General features: G+C 42.8%; 1 protein-coding gene across 1 annotated transcript in view; it reads right to left on the minus strand.

Moving 5' to 3' along the window:
- LOC124596331 (mast cell tryptase-like) overlaps nucleotides 1-21,392 on the minus strand; it is a 124,924-nt gene extending 103,532 nt beyond the window's left edge. Inside the window, exon 1 of the mRNA XM_047135434.1 lies at nucleotides 21,323-21,392. The gene's annotated coding sequence lies outside the window, so the exon portion shown is untranslated. The remainder of the gene's footprint in view (nucleotides 1-21,322) is intronic.
- Nucleotides 21,393-21,712: the final 320 nt, after the last annotated feature.

A 21,712-nucleotide genomic window follows, 5' to 3' on the forward strand; every position in this document is an offset into this window, starting at 1 on the left:
AAACCATTCCCTGGACCAGAGTCTTGTTTTCTTCTTCTTCTTCTTTAAACACAGTACCAAAGTCAATGCCAGGAACGCCTTGTCTGCATTTGTGGCCTTACTCACTACACTCACAATACACACGAGCACGAACAGCGCCTGCTTCGAAGTGGGGTTAACTGACAAACACTGTTTGAACGTGTACGGACTTGCTTGGCAAATCCGTGGCTAGATAAGGGCGATTTCGTGAAACACATTTGATGGTTTACGGGGGCCTTAATGCACTCATGCCGCTTAAACGACACCATGGCGAAAAGCGCCGTTCTTCGTTGGATCTTCTCTCCGTCTGTATGTCTCTCTCTCTCTCTCTCTCCCTCTCTCTTTAATTAATCCAGTTTGCTAAGGACTCCAGACTGATGAGCGATATTCAAGAATCGCTCAAAGATGTGTTTTCTGGGCCACTTCTTTCGTGGATGAGTTACATGTCCTTGCGATTCTCCCACTGAACTTCATCCTTGCATCTCCTTTCCCTGCAGTTTGTTCTATGTGGCTATTCCACTTTCGGTCGTTCCGGACTGAACGTTAAACTCTTTTTTATATTTTAAATATTAAAAACAGTCTTGATCGCAACTTTTTATTTTTATTAGGGTGACCGGTTTCGATTCTATTTAAGAACCATCTTCAGACTCCTGAACGGTGGGTGGACTCCGTGGAGCAAGTTGTGCCGACTCTCGACGCGTTTATTAGTCCTCAGTCCATTTTTTTTATCCATTCGTCTTGTAGTTTAAATAAAAGTATATACATAATTGATCCGATGTGTCTATAGAGATGTTGTCAATAGCAGCACTACTTATTATTGTAACTCTTGTAATAAATTGTATGAGGGAGAATAAGACTATATGAAATGACAAAGGACTTATGTATAACCATGTAATGGATTTGTCCTGAACATCTAAATTAAAATGTCCTCTTAGCATTACAGTAGGAACTTACGCCATTGTGTTTAGAAGTTAAAAGCTTTAATAATGCGTATAAATATTTCTTAAGTAACTCAGAATCACAAGGTGGAGCCCACTGTGTCGCGACTATTACTATGAACTTCCCATCAATTCTACTTCTGTAGCACAAGCTTCAAACTGATAATCACTGCAAAATCGGAGGGTATACTTTGCGTTATTTCTTAACATGAATGGCAGCTCCTAATTCCATTTAATTTCTCTTAGTAGTTCGTGGCTCCTGTGTGACCATAAATTCGACGTAAATCTCTCACTTGTGAGCTAAGCGAAACGAAACAAAACTGCACAACCACTCTCGATAAACAGAGAAAAAGAGTCGCAGCCACATTGCCACACCGAGCGAGGTGGCGCAGTGGTTAGCACACTGGACTCGCATTCGGGAGGACGAGGGTTCAATCCCGCGTTCGGCCATCCTGATTTAGGTTTTCCGTGATTTCCCTAAATCGATCCAGGTAAATGCCGGGATGGTTCCTCTGAAAGGGCACGGCCGACTTCCTTCCTCGTCCTTCCCTAATGCGATGAGACTGATGACCTAGATGTTTAGTCTCTTCCTCCAAAACACCCACCCACCCACATTGCCACAATGCTCTGCAAACCACCCAGGGAGCGTGCACGACTCGCATGCGATCCGTCAGTTTGTCTGGAATTTTCATGTGGCTAGCGATCAGCGACCGATCGCTGCGATTTGCCCACACACGTGCGATGTACGAAGATATCGATTGCCCGTGCGATGGATCGCTGCCATCCGTCGCTCGCGTGTGGGGCCCTAAATGCCACTGGCGCGAAATTTGAATAGACAGCTTCTTTCACATGTAGAAACACGCCTACCAACTTTCGATTACGTTGCACAACTCCTTGCTGTTGTGATTTTTTTCCGTCTATATGCATCAAAGGCGCGCCGCGCCAGTAGTTGCAGCACGTGGATTCGGTGTTGCGCAGCTTGCAGCTCGCAGCTGCCTCCTTACAGCAACCTGCAGACTACAACGCTTCCTGCCCGGCCTGTGGGCTCGCAGCTTTCACCGGCAGATGGCGGTTCGCCGCGGCCGTTACGTCACGGCAGCCCAAGGCCGCGCGGTGTCGCGCACGTGCAAGTCGCGCTCCACGTGGGCCAGTGTTTACCTTTCCTCATACTGCCACGGCCAATCACATAACGATATTTTGTTTATGTTTCTATAGCAACGTGCTGCCGTTGCTCTAGACGACTATTGTTGCCAGTCGGTACTAGGACGTCGTTCTTAGGCTGTGGTATAACTCCTTCACCGCGACAATGTGTGTCACCTACAGCAATACTCCAGCCGTGGGTCACGGTTTCCTCCTAACGTTCCTGTTACGTAACAATTTAGACGATATAAAACAGTGACATTGCCAGATTGAGGCGATCTGTAGTATAATGATCTCCGGCAGAACCTCCAGACAGCCAATATAGCTAGTAAAGTAGTTATGTCGATGAAGGAATTTTACAAGACTATGTAACCATCTTCCGATCTTCAACTTTACAGTTCATACAATCTCCGCCATCTTCGTTTTGTGTCGTGCAATATCACAAATGTATGTCTAACGATCATGGCACACACTGTACATACAAAAAATAAGATTAATGCGCCGACTGCCTGTGTTCATGCTTTCACAACAGCTGTGATAACATAGTCCTACCGCGGTAATCTAAATAAACACTTTAGTAGCGATCTTGGCTGTTTCCCCGGAGTTAACGATATGAAATCGATGTGTGCTTTCAACTTTAGCAGTATCTCATTACGCACTACAATTATGAGCACAGCCGGCCGCTGTGGCCGAGCGGTTCTAAGCGCTTCAGTCCGGAACCGCACTGCTGCTACGGTCGCAGGTTCGAATCCTGCCTCGGGCATGGATGTGTGTGATGTCCTTAGGTTAGTTAGGTTTAAGTAGTTCTAAATGTAGGGGAGTGATGACCTCAGATGTCAAGTCCCATAGTGCTTAGACCCATTTGAACCAATTATGATCACAGGTCTGCAGATTACAAGGGTTTGGGCACAAATATGGAAGCACAAAAACACAACACTTTACTATGCGTGATACGGTGTAGGAAACCTGTTGGCATTCAAAACAGTTTCCAGTCGTCCCAGAATGGATAAATATATAGGCCCTGCACGGTTTACAAGTGAATCTGATACCACTGGCCGGCCGAAGTGGCCGTGCGGTTAAAGGCGCTGCAGTCTGGAACCGCAAGACCGCTACGGTCGCAGGTTCGATCCTGCCTCGGGCATGGATGTTTGTGATGTCCTTAGGTTAGTTAGGTTTAACTAGTTCTAAGTTCTAGGGGACTAATGACCTCAGCAGTTGAGTCCCATAGTGCTCAGAGCCATTTGAACCATTTATTTTTTGATACCACTGTTCTAGCGAAATATTGGCCTCTTCAGGAAACGATGATGGAGAAGGACAGCGATCACGCATTCTTCTTTCCAAAGTGGCTAAATAATATTGAGATGCGGTGGCCGGATGAAGATGCGACAATTCATTCTCGTGCTCAGAAAACCAGTCCTGGACAATGCGATGTGTGCCAGTAGGGTCTTAGAACGCTGCATCACCATTGGGGATGGACCTGATCGGTCCAAATGATGATATAATCCTTGGGAGTAATGTGACTTTGCAGAACAACTATGGGATCCATGGAATGCAAAGTTACGGCTGCCCAATTCATCACCGAATCCCCCGTCGTATTTAATTTTTGCTGCGTGAACTCGGCCAGAAGTTGAAAGCAGTGTGAAACGGGACTCATCCTTCTGACCACGAATGGCAGTTGCAACGAATTGAGGACACTGCTCAGGTGCCGTTCGCGGTCAAATATAAAAGCATGGCCGGCAGGCTTGACCAGCATCTACATTTACGTTCAAGCACGAATTTCTAGCAGTTTTCCATAATTTTGTCCAACCCGTATATATGAGCGTACAGATGGGGAGAGGACTGTTTCTTTCCGCGCACGTTCTGAAATGTCTGTCTTTCTGTTATTTTTTCTTAGTCTGTTTTGCTTAGTCAGTTCCTGTGGTTCTGCCGGATCCACCTGTCGCTCCACTAACCGTCTCAAAGCAGTTGCTGGCAGCACGCACGGTCAGCTTATCGAGGGGCGCCTTGAGCTGGCTGGAATGTCTTGTGTAGCCAGTCGAGGCGGAAGCCCATCCATGTGAGCTGGTCTGAGGCAAGTAGCAGGCGAAATACCCTCAGACTTCAAGAAGAATAACAATTCCAATCCCAAAGAAAGCAGGTGCTAACAGAAGTGAAAATTACGGAACTATCAGTTTGATAAGCGACGGCTGCAAAAAACTAACGCGAATTCTTTACAGACGAATGGAAAAACTGGTAGAAGCCGACCTCGGGGAAGATCAGTTTGGATTCCGTAGAAATACTGGAACAAGTGAGGCAATACTAACGCTACGACTTATCTTAGAAAATAGATTAAGGAAAGGCAAACCTACTTTTCTAGCATTTGTAGACTTAGAGAAAGATTTTGACATTGTTGACTGGAATACTCTCTTTCAAATTCTGAAGGTGGCAGGGGTAAAATACAGGGAGCGAAATGCTATTTACAATTTGTGCAGAAACCAGATGGCAGTTATAATAGTCAAGGGACATGAAAGGGAAGCAGTGGTTGGGAAGGGAGTGAGACAGGGTTGTAGCCTCTCCCCGATGTTATTCAATCTGTGTATTGAGCAAACAGTAAAGGAAACGAAAGAAAAATTCGGAGTGGGTATTAAAATCCATGGAGAAGAAATAAAAACTTTGAGGTTCGCCGATGACATTGTAATTCTGTCAGAGACAGCAAAGGACTTGGAAGAGCAGTTGAACGGGATGGACAGTGTCTTGAAAGGAGGATATAAGATGAACATCAACAAAAGCAAAACGAGGATAATGGAACGTAGTCGAATTAAGTCGGGTGATGTTGGGGGAATTAGGAAATGAGACACTTAAAGTAGTAAAGGAGTTTTGCTATTTGGGGAGCAAAATAACTGATGATGATCGAAGTAGAGAGGATATAAAATGCAGGCTGGCAATGGCAAGGAAAGCGTTTCTGAAGAAGAGAAATTTGTTAACATCGAGTATAGGTTTAAGTATCAGGAAGTCTTTTCTGAAAGTATTTGTATGGAGTGTAGCCATGTATGGAAGTGAAACGTGGACGATAAACAGTTTAGACAAAAAGAGAATAGAAGCTTTCGAAATGTGGTGCTACAGAAGAATGCTGAAGATTAGGTGGGTAGATCACATAAATAATGAGGAGGTACTGAATAGAACGGAGGAGAAGAGGAGTTCGTGGCACAACTTGACTAGAAGAAGGGATCGGTTGGTAGGACATGTTCTGAGGCATCAAGAGATCACCAATTTAGTACTGGAGGGCAGCGTGGAAGGTAAAAACCTACAGGGAGACCAAGAGATGAATACACTAAGCAGATTCAGAAGGATGTAGGTTGCAGTAGGTACTGGGAGATGAAGAACCTTGCACAGGATAGAGTAGCATGGAGAGCTGCATCAAACCAGTCTCAGGACTGAAGGCCACAACAACAACAACAACAGATCATCAGAATGGTGAGACGGTTAGAGACGACTGCCATAACGCTCCAAACGTTCTGAATTGAGGAGACGTCCGGCGACCTTGCTGGCCAAGTCAAGCACGTTGACAATCAGTAGAAACTCTACCGTATGTAGGCGGGCATTATCTTGCTGAAATATAAGTCCAGGATTGCTCGCCATGAAGGGCAACAAAACGGGGCGTAGAATATGATCGACGTACCGCTGTGCCGTCGCGGATGACAACCAAGGGGTCCTACTATGAAATGAAATGACACCCCAGGCGATCATCCTGCTTGTAGGGCCGTACGGCGGGAGACAGTCAGGTTCGTATCCTACTGCTGTCTGGCGTGTCTCCAGACACGTCTTCGGCCTGGAATCTCATTGAGTGGAGTAGAATTGTCTTCAGCGATGAGTGTCGCTTCGAATTGAGACGTCCTGGACACCAGTGGAATACCAGTCCGACTGTCGGCCGCCATACTTCCCGACAACCAAGAGTAGTGCTGTGGGCTGTCATTTCTTATCATAACAGGACCCCTTTGATAGTCACACGAGGCACCCTTACAGCACTCCGGCAAGTCGACGACATTCTACGCCCCGTTTTGTTGCCTTCATTGCAAGCGATATTGGGCTTACATTGCAGCGACACACTGCCCGCCCACACAAAGAGAAAGTTTCTACTGATTGTCTTCGTGCTTGCCAAAGCGTACCGTGGCCAGCAAGGTCGCCGATCTCTCCCTAATTGAGAATGTTGGGAGCAGTATGGGCAGGACCTTCCAAATATCTCGGTATTTCGACAGTCTAACACATCAATTGGACAGAATTTGCCATGAATATCCCTCAGGATGATGTTCACCAACTCTATCAATCAGTGCCAAGGCGAATAACTGCTTGCATAAGGGTGAGAGTTGCACTAATGCATTATCGACTTGTTCAGTTTGTGAAACTCTTTCTTCTGAAATTGTAATCATTTGTTCGTCTACACATGTACTTCACATCTACCGATTTCCGTCCCATTCGGATTAATTCCTTGATGGGGCATCTTTTTCTGTCTTGCAGTGTATAGACACTTTTCGTACAGTGTTCTTTGGGGCGGGGGGAGGAGGGTCTCGACTGTTTGACGCCGCCCCTCTCACGTCGCACCCCTGCCCGTCTTCCTAAGAGAGTATAAATAGGCTGTTTAGGTTTTTATGTTGGTAATACCACAGTCTAACATAGCAGTCGAGCCAGCAGCGCGCCAAGCGGCCAGTAACTTAACTGTGAGTTCGACGCGATCGTGAAAGCGAATAGTGGTTGTTTATTTTGATTTCTACAGTGGTTTTTACAAGTGGGACAGTTTGTAGCACCATAAATTGCAGCAACAACAGGAAGAAGACACCACAGCTGTCTATTTTTAGGTTTCCTAAGGATCCTGAGAGTTATATACCATCATGTTACTAATTCACTTGCAAATTACCTGTGTGTTAATGTTTAATGTTTCGTTTTAGGAGCAGAAAATGGATAGTTAATAGCAGACGAGAAGACCTTATGAAAAAAGACCCAGTTTACCTGTATAATAATATTAGGTTTCGTTCGATACATTTCGAAAAAACCAGTACATGAATGCAGACAGTAATAAACTCGTGTGGCATGCAGTACCCACACTGTTTGACATCCCCAAGAAGCTGCCTCAACTGACGATGAAGAGGAAACTGCCACAAAGATTCGACAATGCATCTAAAGTTGTAAAACAGACCTATGACAGAAGCAGCCAGTTCAGCTCTCCGTGTATCAGTGCCACATTCGTGTGAATCGTCAACACAGACCTGCTTTGACGATGAGGTGGTTAGATTAGGTGCAGTTATTCGTGTCTTACAAAAGTGTAAACGTTTGGTATGTATCTCATTCTTTTCTGTTGTTAATCACTTAATTTTCCTTGCTTCCTTCGTGTGATGACATTTTGTTACCACCTTGTTCACTGACCAGTTGTTTGAAAGTTACTCAAATATTTGCTTTTGCATGAAATATAATGTAATCAGCTCATTATAATATTTTCAACATATTTCACCCAGTATTTGGCAGTTGCTTGTGCCACTTAGAGTAATACAAAGATGAAGGTCGTACTTGTGGCAACAGGCGACAATGACAAACACAGTAGGCCTAGCTGTCGATCGCTTTTGCATGTAGAGGTACATGTCTGTGCTTCTTACGTGTGAATCCGTGTGTCTGTATTCTTTTGATATCAGCGTTGTAAGCTACAATTCTATCCAACGTCAGAAGTGTTTCTTCACGAATGTGTTGTAGCTAGCCACTCGATTCATGGTTTTTGTGCATACTTGCGCTTATTTTAGAATCATTTTTAGAAACATATATGCCTTCTGATACTACACAAACCCTTGGAGGCAAGAAAATAACTCAAATATTTCGTAAATTACGTAGGAAATGGATGCAAAACAAACATTACGCTTACGACGCGTCTGATGTTCACCTTACTCGCCACTTGGAGCGCTAGTGTCGCTCCATCTGTCAAACAGTAACAACTTTTACAGCAGTGAGTGTCGCGACTGTTATGTTAGACTGTGGTAATACCACGTAGTACTCTGTATGAAAATCGCTGACTGCGCTGTGTGCAGTCTGTGGCTGGTTAGACTCATTGTTGGAGTATTCACTGGTGTAGCATTTGCCAGTTGGATGTGAACAGCTCGTAGCGTTGGGCAGCTGGAGGTGAGCCGCCAGCAGTGGTGGATGTGGGGAGAGATACGCCAGAGTTTTGAGAGGTTACTACGAGCGGACAATCTGGACGTGTGTCCGTCAGAAAAAGGAAATTTGTAAGACTGGATGTCATGAACTGATATATATATATATATATATATATATATATATATATATATATATATATATATATATATATATATTGTTGTGGATTGGGAGGAGCCAACCCACGGAGTTTGGAGGAAGCCGAAAGGCACGCTTTTAAGCTCATGCAGGCTGGCGTGAGGTCTGGAACAGGACAAGGAATTCAGACTTCAGAAAAAAGGTGGTACTTGGTGGAATACTTAACTTTAATCTATTAATGTTGAACGTAGCTCTTGTCTGTACATTATTTACAATATCAATAGCAACTGATAATGACGCCTTGCTAGGTCGTAGTAAATGACGTAGCTGAAGGCTATGCTAACTATCGTCTCGGCAAATGAGAGCGTCTTTTGTCAGTGAACCATCGCTAGCAAAGTCGGTTGTACAACTGGGGCGAGTGCTGGGAAGTCTCTCTAGACCAGCCGTGTGGCGGCGCTCGGTCTGCAATCACTGACAGTGGCGACACGCGGGTCCGACGTATACTAACGGACCGCGGCCGATTTAAAGGCTACCACCTAGCAAGTGTGGTGTCTGGCGGTGACACCACATATATATTATGACTTTTGAACACTATTAAGGTAAATACATTGTTTGTTCTCTATCAAAATCTTTCATTTGCTAATAATGCCTATCAGTAGTTAGTACCTTCAGTAGTTAGAATCTTTTATTTAGCTGGCAGTATTGTCGCTCGCTGTATTGCAGTAGTTCGAGGAACGAAGATTTTTGTGAGGTAAGTGATTCATGAAAGGTGTCGGTTATTGTTAGTCAGAGCCATTCTTTTGTAGAGATTATTGTACGTCAGATCGCGTTGCGCCAAAAATATTGTGTGTCAGTTTAGTGATGATCAGAATAAGTAATGGGAGAACTGTCGCCGGCCGAAGTGGCCGTGCGGTTAAAGGCGCTGCAGTCTGGAACCGCAAGACCGCTACGGTCGCAGGTTCGAATCCTGCCTCGGGCATGGATGTTTGTGATGTCCTTAGGTTAGTTAGGTTTAAGTAGTTCTAAGTTCTTGGGGACTAATGACCTCAGCAGTTGAGTCCCATAGTGCTCAGAGCCATTTTTTTTTTTTTTTTTTGGAGAACTGTCTGAGTAGGTTCAGTTTTGCTCAGCTGTTTGAAAATCAAATAACGTAAGAGTTTTTCCAGCACTGTCACTCTTTAATTTCAAAGGGCAAGTTTCATCTTTCTTTTCAGTCAAAGGGGACGTTTCAAGAGTATGAATCTGATGAAAGAATTCGCTTATAACAGCATGATGGGTCAGCTGTTAACCAACAAAGAAAAACCCATCGCGGTGGTCGGTAACAGTTCACATAAAAACATACACGGATGAGCCGGAATATTCCGACCAACAGCTTATTACCGTGTTGTTTCACTACCTTTGGAACGCATTACAGCAGCAGTTGTGTGTGGCATGTATCTGACGAGTCGTTGGCAGGCTCTTGGAGTTACGTGGCTCCAGATGTCTATGCACAATTCACGCAACTCCCGTAAAGAGGGGACGCGGGTTGGCGCCCAGTAGCGTCCCAGATGTGTTACATAGGGTTCAGATCAAGCGAATTCAGTGGCCGGTTCGATACGATGGCGCTGTAGGGTGACACGCCCACTCTTTAACGCCATCTTGTATTCATAATTTGTATGAAGCTCAGTGATCTTGTATCAGGCTGTTTACGTCTGCTATCTTTACAACATGTAACTATGACTACTCCGACTACTGGTTGCTTACAGTTCTGGGGTACGTGTCTTTGTATGATTGCAATGCTTTTATCGTATGTCTATGTTGATTTTGTAACCCATTTTTACTGCGTGTGTAGTTAAGCGATTTGCTTTATTTCAATAGATATGTGACCATGGCAAATGCTGACACACCTAATACTGGATTAATAAAGTCATTTTGCATCCAATCAGTGACTTTTCCCTCAGCGAACTGTACACTACATACATTTTTCAGCATGGTCGCACGCCTTCTTCGTGACTTTGTCACGGTTACATTATATGCTAATTCTTAATTAATGAGAAGTCTCACAACGTAGACTAGTACTACCGTCATGGAAAATGCTATATATACTTTCACTAATGAAATATTAAATGCTCTGAGTAACCGGAAGTCACCCGTAGGGATGTTTTGTGATCTATCAAAGTCTTTTGATTGTGTAAATCATGGAATACTTCTAGATAAGCTCAAGTACTGTGGTATGAATGGGACAGTGCTCAAATGGTTTAAATCATACCTAACTGGAAGAGTGCAGAAAGTTGAAATAAGCAGTTCACATAATATGCAAAAAACTGGTGATTTCTCAAACTGGGGAACAATCAAGAATGGGGTGCCGCAAGGTTCGGTCTTGGGTCCTCTGCTGTTCTTAATATATATTAATGACTTGCCATTCTACATTCATGAAGATGCAAAGCTGGTACTTTTTGCCGATGATACAAGTATAGCTATCACACCCAACAGACAAGAATTAACTGGTGAAATTGTAAACGATGTTTTTACAGAAAATCATTAAGTGGTTCTCTGCAAATGGGCTCCCATTAAACTTTGACAAAACACAGTATATACGGTTCCACACAATAAATGGAATGACACCATTAATAAATACAGACTTCGATCAAAAATCGGTAGCTATGGTAGAATATTCAAAATTTCTAGGTGTATGCATTGATGAGGGGTTGAACTGGAAAAAACACACTGAGGATCTGCTGGAACGTTTTGAGTTCAGCTACTTATGCTATTAGGATCATTGCAAATTTTGGAAATATACATCTGAGCAAATTAGCGTACCACGCCTATTTTCATTCTCTGCTTTCGTATGGCATCATATTATGGGGTAACTCATCATTGAGTAAAAGAGTATTCATTGCACAAAAGCGTGTAATCAGAATAATTGCTGCAGCTCATCCACGATCATCCTGCAGACACTTATTTAAAGAGCTAGAGATCTTCACTGTAGCCTCACAATATATATATTCACTTATGAAATTTGTTATTAACAATCCGAACGAATTCAAAACTAATAGCAGTGTACATGGCTACAACACTAGGAGAAAGGATGATCTTCACTACTCAAGGTTAAATCTAACTTTGGCTCAGAAGGGGGTAAATTATGCTGCCAAAAAAGTCTTTGGTCACTTACCTAGTAGCAACAAAAGTCTGACAGATAGCCATATAACATTTAAAAGGAAATTAAAAGAATTTCTTAATGGCAACTCCTTCTTCTCATTAGATGAATTTTTGGATATAGTAAGTGGGTAATTCAAATAAATAAATAAAATAAAAATATTGAGTGTCATGTAATATTTTGTGTAATGTAATATCTTGTATAAACACCTTTTATTAACCTGACACATTCCACATCATTACGAAGTGTCGTATTCATGATCTATGGAACAAGTACTAATCTAATCTAACTACAACAACTGCCGCAGTCTGCCACGAGGAACGGTGTCCACATAATGACCTGATCTTAACTGATGGTACTGTCATAGATTCATTGATTTAATAATAACAGTTAACAGCAACACAAGTGTTGAAGAAAGTGAAGCGGTGCTGGGCCCTTATCCGAGGAAAATCTCCTTTCCAGTTGCAGACCCAATCCAAAGTACGTCATTGCGCTTTCCGTAGATGGCTAAAAACTAATGCTGATACTCTTCGCCAGCTTCCTTTGCTCTTTTGGGACGAAGGAATACGGTGGTCTTGTTGGTAAGAGGATAGGGCCTACTTAGCAAGGAATTACGTACGACCGCCGAGATCTTTGCAGGAAGAAACTGCAAACTTCTTTTATTCTGCTGTTTATCGTTCAGTTAAGATGATACCACTTTCAAGACTATAATCTCCAGAAACAAAAGTACATATGTCAAACTCGACGGCCGGCCGAAGTGGCCGTGCGGTTCTAGGCGCTGCAGTCTGGAACCGCAAGACCGCTACGGTCGCAGGTTCGAATCCTGCCTCGGGCATGGATGTGTGTGATGTCCTTAGGTTAGTCAGGTTTAACTAGTTCTAAGTTCTAGGGGACTAATGACCTCAGAAGTTGAGTCCCATAGTGCTCAGAGCCATTTGAGCCATTTTTTGAAACTCGACGTGAGCTGTAAAAACAGCACAAATTGCTAAGGGTGCATCATGTACAATGAGTCTAAGGTCATCTGAAATGGAAAATTGTCTCAGTTAATAGACGCTGAGAAGAAACGACCCGTGAATATCTTTATTCAGTTATACCGCCATTCATCTGGAGCTACTTAGAGCAACTACATACAGATCGAAACGAATTAAACGGACCAAACTGAGAACTTGTAATCTCCCCAGTTCGAATCCGCCAATTTACCACAGTAGCAGTCGATGTTTGACTGATTTCCTAATAGTTTTCATTTTTTCTGTGTGGTTGTAGTATCAACCCAAGTAAATTAGCATCTACCATCAATTTCTGACGTACAGTACAGTAATCGCAGGAATAATACACATCGTACTATAACCCAGTCAATGCAAGTGATTCAGCAGCGAGAGTAAACGTTGCTATGTCACTTTTTTGTCACGACAGAAACGAATTTACTTCTTAACGCATGCAGCGATGATGGAAACCACGAATGTATAATTAATGAAGTTCATAATTACGACGGGAGCGTGTTGAGAATGTTAATGAATTCGTACAAACGCTACTGAAAGAGGGATGTCCCCATTACTGCAAGCCCTGCATTGTAATGCAGATGGTGGTGACATCCATGCTGTGAGAATAGGCTACTGGCGTTGTTCGTCCAGAACTTTTTTTTTCGGATCGTCATTCTCCTGACTAGTTGGTTGCGGCCTGCCACGAATTCTTGTCCTGATTCTCGTCATCTCAGAGTATCACTTGCACCCTACGCCCTCAGATATTTGATGAATGTGTTCCAATCTCTGTCTTCCTCTGCAGTGCTCTAGAACCATGGTGGTTATTTCCTGATTCCTTAAGACATGGTCTACCATCCTGTCCCTTGTTATTGTCAGCGTTTTCCGTATCTTCACTGATCCTACGGAAAACCTCCTCATTCCTTGTCTTAGCTATCCACCTTTGTTGCTAGCTAGGATAAACTATGTCACTCTAGGCGCTATGACACAAGTCCTTGATCACCATCATCATCATGTTTCTTAGAATCAAACTTCAGAAGTATAATAAACTTATCATTTATGGCATTTAAAGGTTTAGAGAATATCCTTGACAATGGTGATCGGAATACACTCCTTGAATTCTTAAGGATGTAGGGATAATATAGGAACCAGTAACTTAGAAAGGAGTGAGACAAGGTTGTTGCCTGGCCTCTATCCTATTCAATCTGTATTTTGAGCAAGTAGTAAAGGAAATCCGGAAAGGAGTTTAAAGTTGAGGGAGTAGAAATAAAAACTTTAAGGTTTGTAGATAATATGGTAATTCTGTGAGGGATGATAAAAGGACTTCGAAGATCAGTTGCACTGTACGCATAATGTCTTTAGAAAAGGTTATAAACTTCAACAAAAGTAATGGTAATGGGACGTGGTCAACTCAAAACGAGCGACGATGGCAGGAATCAGATTAGGAACTGAGTCACTATAAGTAATAACTAGGTTTGCCACACAGGTAGCAAAAGTACTGAAGATGGCAGAAGCAGAGAGGATGTAAAATGCAGACTTACAATAGCAAGAATTGTTTTTATGAGAAAGGCAAGTACGATAACAACTAAATATAAATTTACGTGTTCGGAAATATTTGGAGTATAGTCCTATACAGAAATGAATCGCTGACGATAAACAACGCCGACATGGCGAAATAGAAACTGTTGAAATGTGCTGCTGCAGAAAAATGCTGAAGATTAAATGGATAGGTCACACAAGTAAAGAGTTGTGTTGAATCAAATCGGGGGGAAAGAATTTTATGGCACAATTTCTCTAAAAAAAAAAGAGGGATCGCTTGGTAGGCATAGTTAATTTTACACCGAAGGAAAAAGTGTGGCGGAGAGGGGACGGGAATTGTTATGCCCGGAGGGGGGAGAGGGGTCACGGCTTGAGCGCACCCAGCAGCTTCAAGTGTATATAGTTGTACTAGCTACGCAGAGGTGAAGAGGCTTTTCACTTATAAACTAGCTTGGAGAGTGCATCCAAACAAAAAATGAATTACGTAACTTTATTTTTTCGAGATGATAATTAAAAACTTATGACTACGCCTCTCGTGTCTTGTTTTGACGGCTATTTTGACGGTCTCCCAGAGACCTGTGACATCAATACTTCAATCCATCCCAAAGAAAATATTCAGTGACATTTTGGAACGTGTTTTACAAAAACTGCAAAAATTGGATTGTGGTCATTGGAGAGTACTTTGACAGTGAATAAAGGTCTTACGTTTGTAACTTCTATTTTGTTGTATGTACCAGTTTTTTAACTCTTTTCGTTGAATTTAACCCGCATACTTTGCACAGAGCGAAATATTTATTTCTGTCTTACTTTCTTAATTTTATTATGGACCTCACCAGAACTGTTAGGCGCACCTTATGCTGGACAAACTTTACAGTCCACTGGACAAAATTTACTGTCCACGGAACAAAATTTACTGTTCATGGCCAGAGAAGAACGCTGATGAGGTACGAGTCCTAGGCTGCGAAAATGTTCTCTACTACTCAAATTCGTTGTGTCAAATGGTATTCAGGTGGTACTAAGAAGAATGCTGATGAGGTACGAGTCCTAGGCTGCGAAAATGTTCTCTACTACTCAAATTCGTTGTGTCAAATGGTATTCAGGTGGTACTAAGAAGAATGATGCAAACCGAGATTACCTCCTTCGCAAGGGTTACGTGCAAAAATGCAACTAGGTGTGTGTGTGAATTCCTAAGGGACCAAACTGCTGAGGTCACCGGTCCCTAGATTTTCACACTACTTAAACTAACTTAACGCTAAGGACAACACACACACCCATGCCCGAGGGAGGACTCGAATCTCCGGCGGAAAGGGGCCACGCAGTCAATGACATGGCGCCTCAAACGGCACGGCCACTCCGCGCGGCAATGAAACTAGACAGCGCTTCTGAATGGATCGCATGGGAATGGAATGAGTCCGTGTTGTAGGTGGTGCAGTCTTTTCGTTGTTGTAGATAATGATGACGACAGATGACGAATACTGTACTGGCAACGAGGTTCTTTTTTTTAAAAGGAATCAAGGATGCTGTCGACCTCAACGTTCTTAACAGTCGGACGAATCACCAATCAGTGTCAAAACAGGAGCCTGGTACAAAATCTGGTGATGAGGAACTTCATGCCCTCGTCTTGCCTACCTTACCGTCCAAATACTCGCGCGGTTTAAATGTCTTCCACTACCAGATTTCGAAGCGTCTACCTCAGACCCAAGCGCTATCACACAAGAGCACGTTACCGAACTTGACCACGGACGCAAACGTCTCACTGAGGGAAAGTATTTCGTGCTGATATTCCCGTTTATTGTAAAGCGGTGACAGAGCCTTTTTGCTTTGTCCTTTCTATCCTGCTATCTTAACGTTCTACGAGTCGGGGCATGGAATGTCAGAAGTTTTGAACGTTGTAGGGAAGCTAGAAAATCTGAATAGGGAAATGCTAAAGCCCTACAGCCGACTTGAATAGGAATGGTTCACTTGTTATAGCTTCAGAGATCTTATCTGCAGAGACGCAAGTAGCATAGCCTTCAGCTAAGTCAGTAGCTACGACCTATCAAGGCGCCATATACAGTTTATGCATTGACAGTTGATCTACATGTGTGAAGCAATCAGAATTGTAAAGAAGTATTCGCAGTTCAGTCTATAACTACACTTGTAAATGTAATTGTACAAAGTCAAGATCGACATTCACCGCTGATGCTGAATTAAAGCTAAGTATTTAATTGTATTCCTGTCTACTAACTTCCTAATCACCTAAGATGTTCCAGATACATCCCGTCAAGTATAGCTCATTGATTCTCACGTCAGCCTAAGTGATCAACGCGTGCAATTAATGGCCACACCTCATGATCATACTAAGAGGCAAATTGCGCGACTCAGCCGGATCACCCTTTTTCCATGAGGCCCGTAGTTCCGCTTCATATACAACAATGGGAATAGGATTCGTTACGAACAGGAAAGTAGGGCAGAAGCTGAGTTACTGTGAACAGTGCAGTGACAGGATTGTTCTCATCACAATCGACAGCAAATCAACACCGACAACAATAGTTCAAGTATACACGTCGACATCGCAAGGAGAAGATGAAGAGATAGAGAAAGTACATGAGGATACTGAATGAGTAATTCAGTACGTAAAAGGAGATGAAAATCTAGTAAAAAATTGGAAATTTCCGGTAAGCGCTTATGGGACCAAACTGCTGAGCTCATCGGTCAGTAAGCTTACGCACTGCTTAATCTAACTAACATACGCTAAGGACAGCACACACACCCATGCCCGAGGGAGGACTCGAACCTCCGACGGGGGCAGCCGCGCGGACCGTGCAAGATGCCCTAGACCGCGCGGCTACCCCGTGCGGCAAAATCTAGTAGCCATGGTGGATTGGAATGCGATTGTAGAGGAATGAGTAGAAGAAAGGATTAGGGAAGAATATGGGCTTAGTAGTAGGAATGAGAGAGGAGAAAGGATAATTGAGTTCTGCAATTAATGTCAGCTAGTAATAGCGAATACTCTGTTGAAGACTCACAAGAGGAGGAAAAGGCCGGGAGATACGAGAGGATTCCAGTTAGGTTACATGATGATCAGGCAGAGATTCTGAAATCAGATACTGGATTGTAAGGCGGAACAAGGATGACATAAAAAGCAGACTAAGACTGGCCAAAAGATTCCCTGCCAACAGAAGTCTACTAGTATTACACATAGGCCTTAATTTGAGGAAGAATGTAAATTTGGAGTGTATTGTTTGGTAGTGGAACGTGGACTGTGGTAAAACCGGAACAAAAAGAATCGCATCATTTGAGATGTGGTGCTGCAGAAGAATGTTGAATATTAGGTGGAGTTACAAGCTAAGGAATGAAGAGGTTCTCTGTAGAGTCGGCGAGGTAAGGAATATCTGGAAAACACTGAGGAAGGGATTGGATGACAGTGCATCTGTTAAGACATCAGTGAATAACTCCCATGGTACTAGACGGAGCTGTAGAGGGAAAAAACTATAGGGGAACACAGAGTTTGGAATACATCCAGCAAATAACTGAGGATGTAGGTTGCAAGTGCTACTCTTAGATGGAAAGATTGGCACAGGAGAGCAATTCGTGGCGGGCCGCATCAAACCAGTCAGAAGACTAATGAGCCAAAAACAGAAATCTTCTTAAGCATCAAATAAAATCCAAAACTATATTTCTCCTTCTATACACCTGAGTTTTTCACCGCTGAAAATCGTTTTGCTCTATTTACGTTCTCATTTATTTACAGTGCAGACTTCTTCTTTGTCCATGTATCGTAAAATTTAAATAACTTTTTGGTTTCAAATATTTGCTACCCGTTGTGGAAGTATCAAAAACTTCAGCTCCTTGTGCACACGTTTTCACTGTGTCACGAAAACAAAGCATACGACAAGGTAAACATTTGAGAAGACACAAATGCCCAAGATCCTTTAATATTAGGTTGGTGCCTAAGTTTGTAGCGTATTTCCATGAGATTAATAATCATATCAGGCACACTTAAAAAGAGTTTAGTCATCAATTGTATAGTGTCCTTCACTATTAGTTACAGCCTGCCAACATTGAGGTAACTTTTCGATCGATTTTGCGACTGTAGAAATGACGTGGTTTTGAGCCATGTTCGGAGTGCATTTTTATCCCGAATGGACGTCCTTTGAAGGTTGTTCGATAGAGAGCGGAAAACCATTTTCTTGCCGTGCTCTGTCCAGCGGATTTATCCCCATATATGTGCGAATGTTTCTGGTTGCCTCCTATGCTGTCACCTCTGTACGGAACTCAAACAGAGGAATACGTCGGAAATTTACTATTCTCCACTTGGCGTCAGGGATGAGTAGCCTACTGTTTGATGGAAGGAATACGATGGAAACCGAGCTTAGCGCACCACGCCGCCTCCCTCCTCAACCGATGTGGTTGGACAGCAGTATCCTATGACCGCACTTATATGACGCTGTGAAGAGGTTTGGAATTTAAGCCGGGGTACTGGCACGCAATCTGGCTGTAGACCAGTTCGTCTCCTCCTTTTTCCGTGTATGTTTTGGCCGTGTCAATGTCTTTCGCGACAAAGATTCGAACCAGTTGCTCCCGTGCGAAGAGCAACAACGTATTAGTGGGTAGGTATCAGTACAGTGGTTGCGACATCTTCAGCCGCTTTGTTTCATTATGGTCCTTTGCACCGACGCTTTACCTCTTATTCCCTGTTAAACATGTATGAGACGAAACGAACTGAACGGCCCCTTATGAGTTCACTGGCGTAGGGCGCGTACGTAAACGAACGAGAGAGATTTCATCTAGCAATTATTGGTAAACATATTTATGAAATAATCTCTAAGCCTGTTCCCAAAACAATACGGAAACGAATATCTAATCCACAGGTACGGAACTGTCTCCAAACAATGGTAATTACATTGTGTATGTGCACACATTTCCCACAATACAATTACTTAGAACATTTTTAGTATATATTCTAGGTCGACTACTATCAGACGAACCAGCTGAATAACCAATCCCCGAATCGATCTGCTATCAGAAATTAAAACAAAAGTAACGTAATTATACACTAAAGAAAAGAAATAGAACGCGCAACTAAGCTATTTGCCAGAAACTCGTCATTGTATGCTCGAATTATTTTCAGTAACTGCTACTGTCGTAAATAAAACAGTATATAAAATTTTTACGTGGCTGATTTTGAAATTGTTCTTGTTCATAACTCTAAAATGCAGTACAGCATGTACCCTGACACAGTACGCTACAATTGATTGCTACAGGTCCGTCTTCTAATGTGTTACATTCTGGCAGACGTAGGATATAATTCAGAAACGTAACCATTTATTAAGTTACAGCCTCTATCATCTCTTAGAGAAATATAAAAAGCGTACTAATTATCCAAAACGAAAGTTTCGCTCTGAAGCAGTGTGTGCGCTGAAATGAAACTTCCTGGCAGATTAAAACTGCGTGCAGCACCGAGACACGAACTCGGGACCTTTGCCTTTCGTGGGCAAGTGCTCTACTAAGTGAACTACCCAAGCGCGACCCAGGCCGCGCGAAAGGCAAAAGTCTCGAGTTCGAGTCTCGTTCCTGTACATAGTTCTAATCTAACAGGAAGTTATACTATTAATGTTTGAAACTGTAGCATTTGAAATAATTAATGTGAATTCTTACACATCGTACGGCTCATAATTCAGTCTGAAGAACTGCTTTGTTTTATGTGGGATGAATCAAAGATGCTAGGGAAAGTTATTCCACCACCTTAACTCTTGACAGACATTAACTGCAGTTTTGTTCTCGTTAGATTTCGTAGATTTGCCAAAATGAAAACGAAAGTTTTACGTAAACACATATTTTACCCACGTAGTTCATGATTTTTCAATTAGGTATAATTTCATCTTGACGATCAGTATCTTTGATTGTACCCACAGAGTACGTATATCTATGGAGTCAGCATAGTCTACTGCATATGTTCTCAACAACGAAGCGCGTTCGTCACATGTCTTTGGGACGGCGCTGCTTGACTGCATTTGCTGTAATAGCGAAACTTGAATATTAGGCGTATTCGCCTTCTGTTATAAACGTTTCTGCACGTCTGAGTTTTCTTGATAGCTATGGTGCAGTATTGTCGTTGCTTAGAACATAAAGAGAAGTGTGCGAAATGAGAACCATTTACTTTTCAGAGGTATGTACAACATGTAGGCTATATTTGAAAATGTTATGTTGATATGAGGCTCTTTATTTGTTGAAAAATATCGAGACACGGTATTGTACTCTATTTTAAAGATAATTTCTGCGGTTTTGTGGCGATATGTTCACGAGACAGGCGCCAGGTAAATTTGCAAGTGTGTCTGAGTAAATTCCAAGTCAGTGTATACGTATTGGTCCCATGTTCACATCGAGGTAAAATTTATACCTGACAGCCTGGTTAATTTCCTCCAGTTTATGCAGGTTCCCAAACTCTTGTGTGTATCTAAGTATTTCTGCATCAGAGAATTTCCTATTCAGTGTCATTGTAACGTAACTGATTAGAACAGATTCTACAAGATGAATCAGTACAATAGAAAACAAAAATAATATTGTTGGCAGTCTCTTCTTTTATTACTCCAAAATTCGAGCATTAATCTTCTATTTTTTCGTGCGTTGCATACGGTTTTACTTTCCTGATGAGATGGCAAAAAAAATGTTATAGATCTTTTACTTTTCTATAAAAAGCGGATGGGCAAATAATGAATACTTGGAAATAAAAATGGATAAGCAGGTGGTGAAAATTGCTTACCGTATTTACTATAACAATTTCGAGTTCCAAATGCGTTGTTTTTTCGTGATACTTTGGCGTCTTCCACAGTGTAATTGTAACATAATTACACATAATTAGAACAGAGATTCGACATTATGAATAAATACAATAGAAAACGTAAAGAAAAAGATTGTTTGTTGTCACTTCTTATCCTGTTGCCGAAAAAATGTAAATTTAGTGGAATATGAGCTATAATACTTGGCGGAAAAGCACAATATCGTTGCTCTTCACATCTTTACACCAACTTCAGTTCCTGGTATAAAATTGTTGAGGTGTCTGTAAAAAACATATACAAAATTTCACTGTACTTCTGAAGGTGATCTATCCGTAGTAGCGAAGTAATAACACTCAAAATACATTTAGCGCTATACGGGCTACAAAGTGCTGTCCCAATCACGTGACTTCGGCTGCAGCAGAAGCTGCGGACAGAATTCTCGTTCTGTGCATCCAAATGCTCACTCCATAGCTATTTACAGCTGTACCCAGAGATCACTGACTATATCACACCAATAGCAGGGAGCGAGGACGCAAAGAAGTTCCATAAAAGAACACTACTCACAGCGTGTGCGATCGACGAAGGCTGGAGGTCGACGCGAAACCTTGTGGCTCGTCCCAGCGGCGACCTCCCGATTAACAGTAGTAATGCGTGTGTGGCGCGCGGTCTAATATTTTATACCGGCGCGGCGGGGGATGGCGTGGCCTCGATCGCAGCTATTGGCGGACGCGGAGCTACTATCCGCACGGCAGATGTCGCCCCCCTCCCCCCCCCCCCCCCCATCCATCCCACAGCACTCTCGCCTTCGATGTGCTAATCGGCGCCGTCCCCACCTAACTATTCGGTTGTCGCAACGGGGGACCTCACAAACTGCGCGCTCCTCAAATCTGGTTTCAGCAGCCGCTTTCAGGCGCGTCATTCATTACTCATTAGTTTCGAACAAGCGGGTTACTA

The sequence above is a fragment of the Schistocerca americana genome, chromosome 2, assembly GCF_021461395.2.
Source record: "Schistocerca americana isolate TAMUIC-IGC-003095 chromosome 2, iqSchAmer2.1, whole genome shotgun sequence".
Lineage (NCBI taxonomy): Eukaryota > Metazoa > Arthropoda > Insecta > Orthoptera > Acrididae > Schistocerca > Schistocerca americana.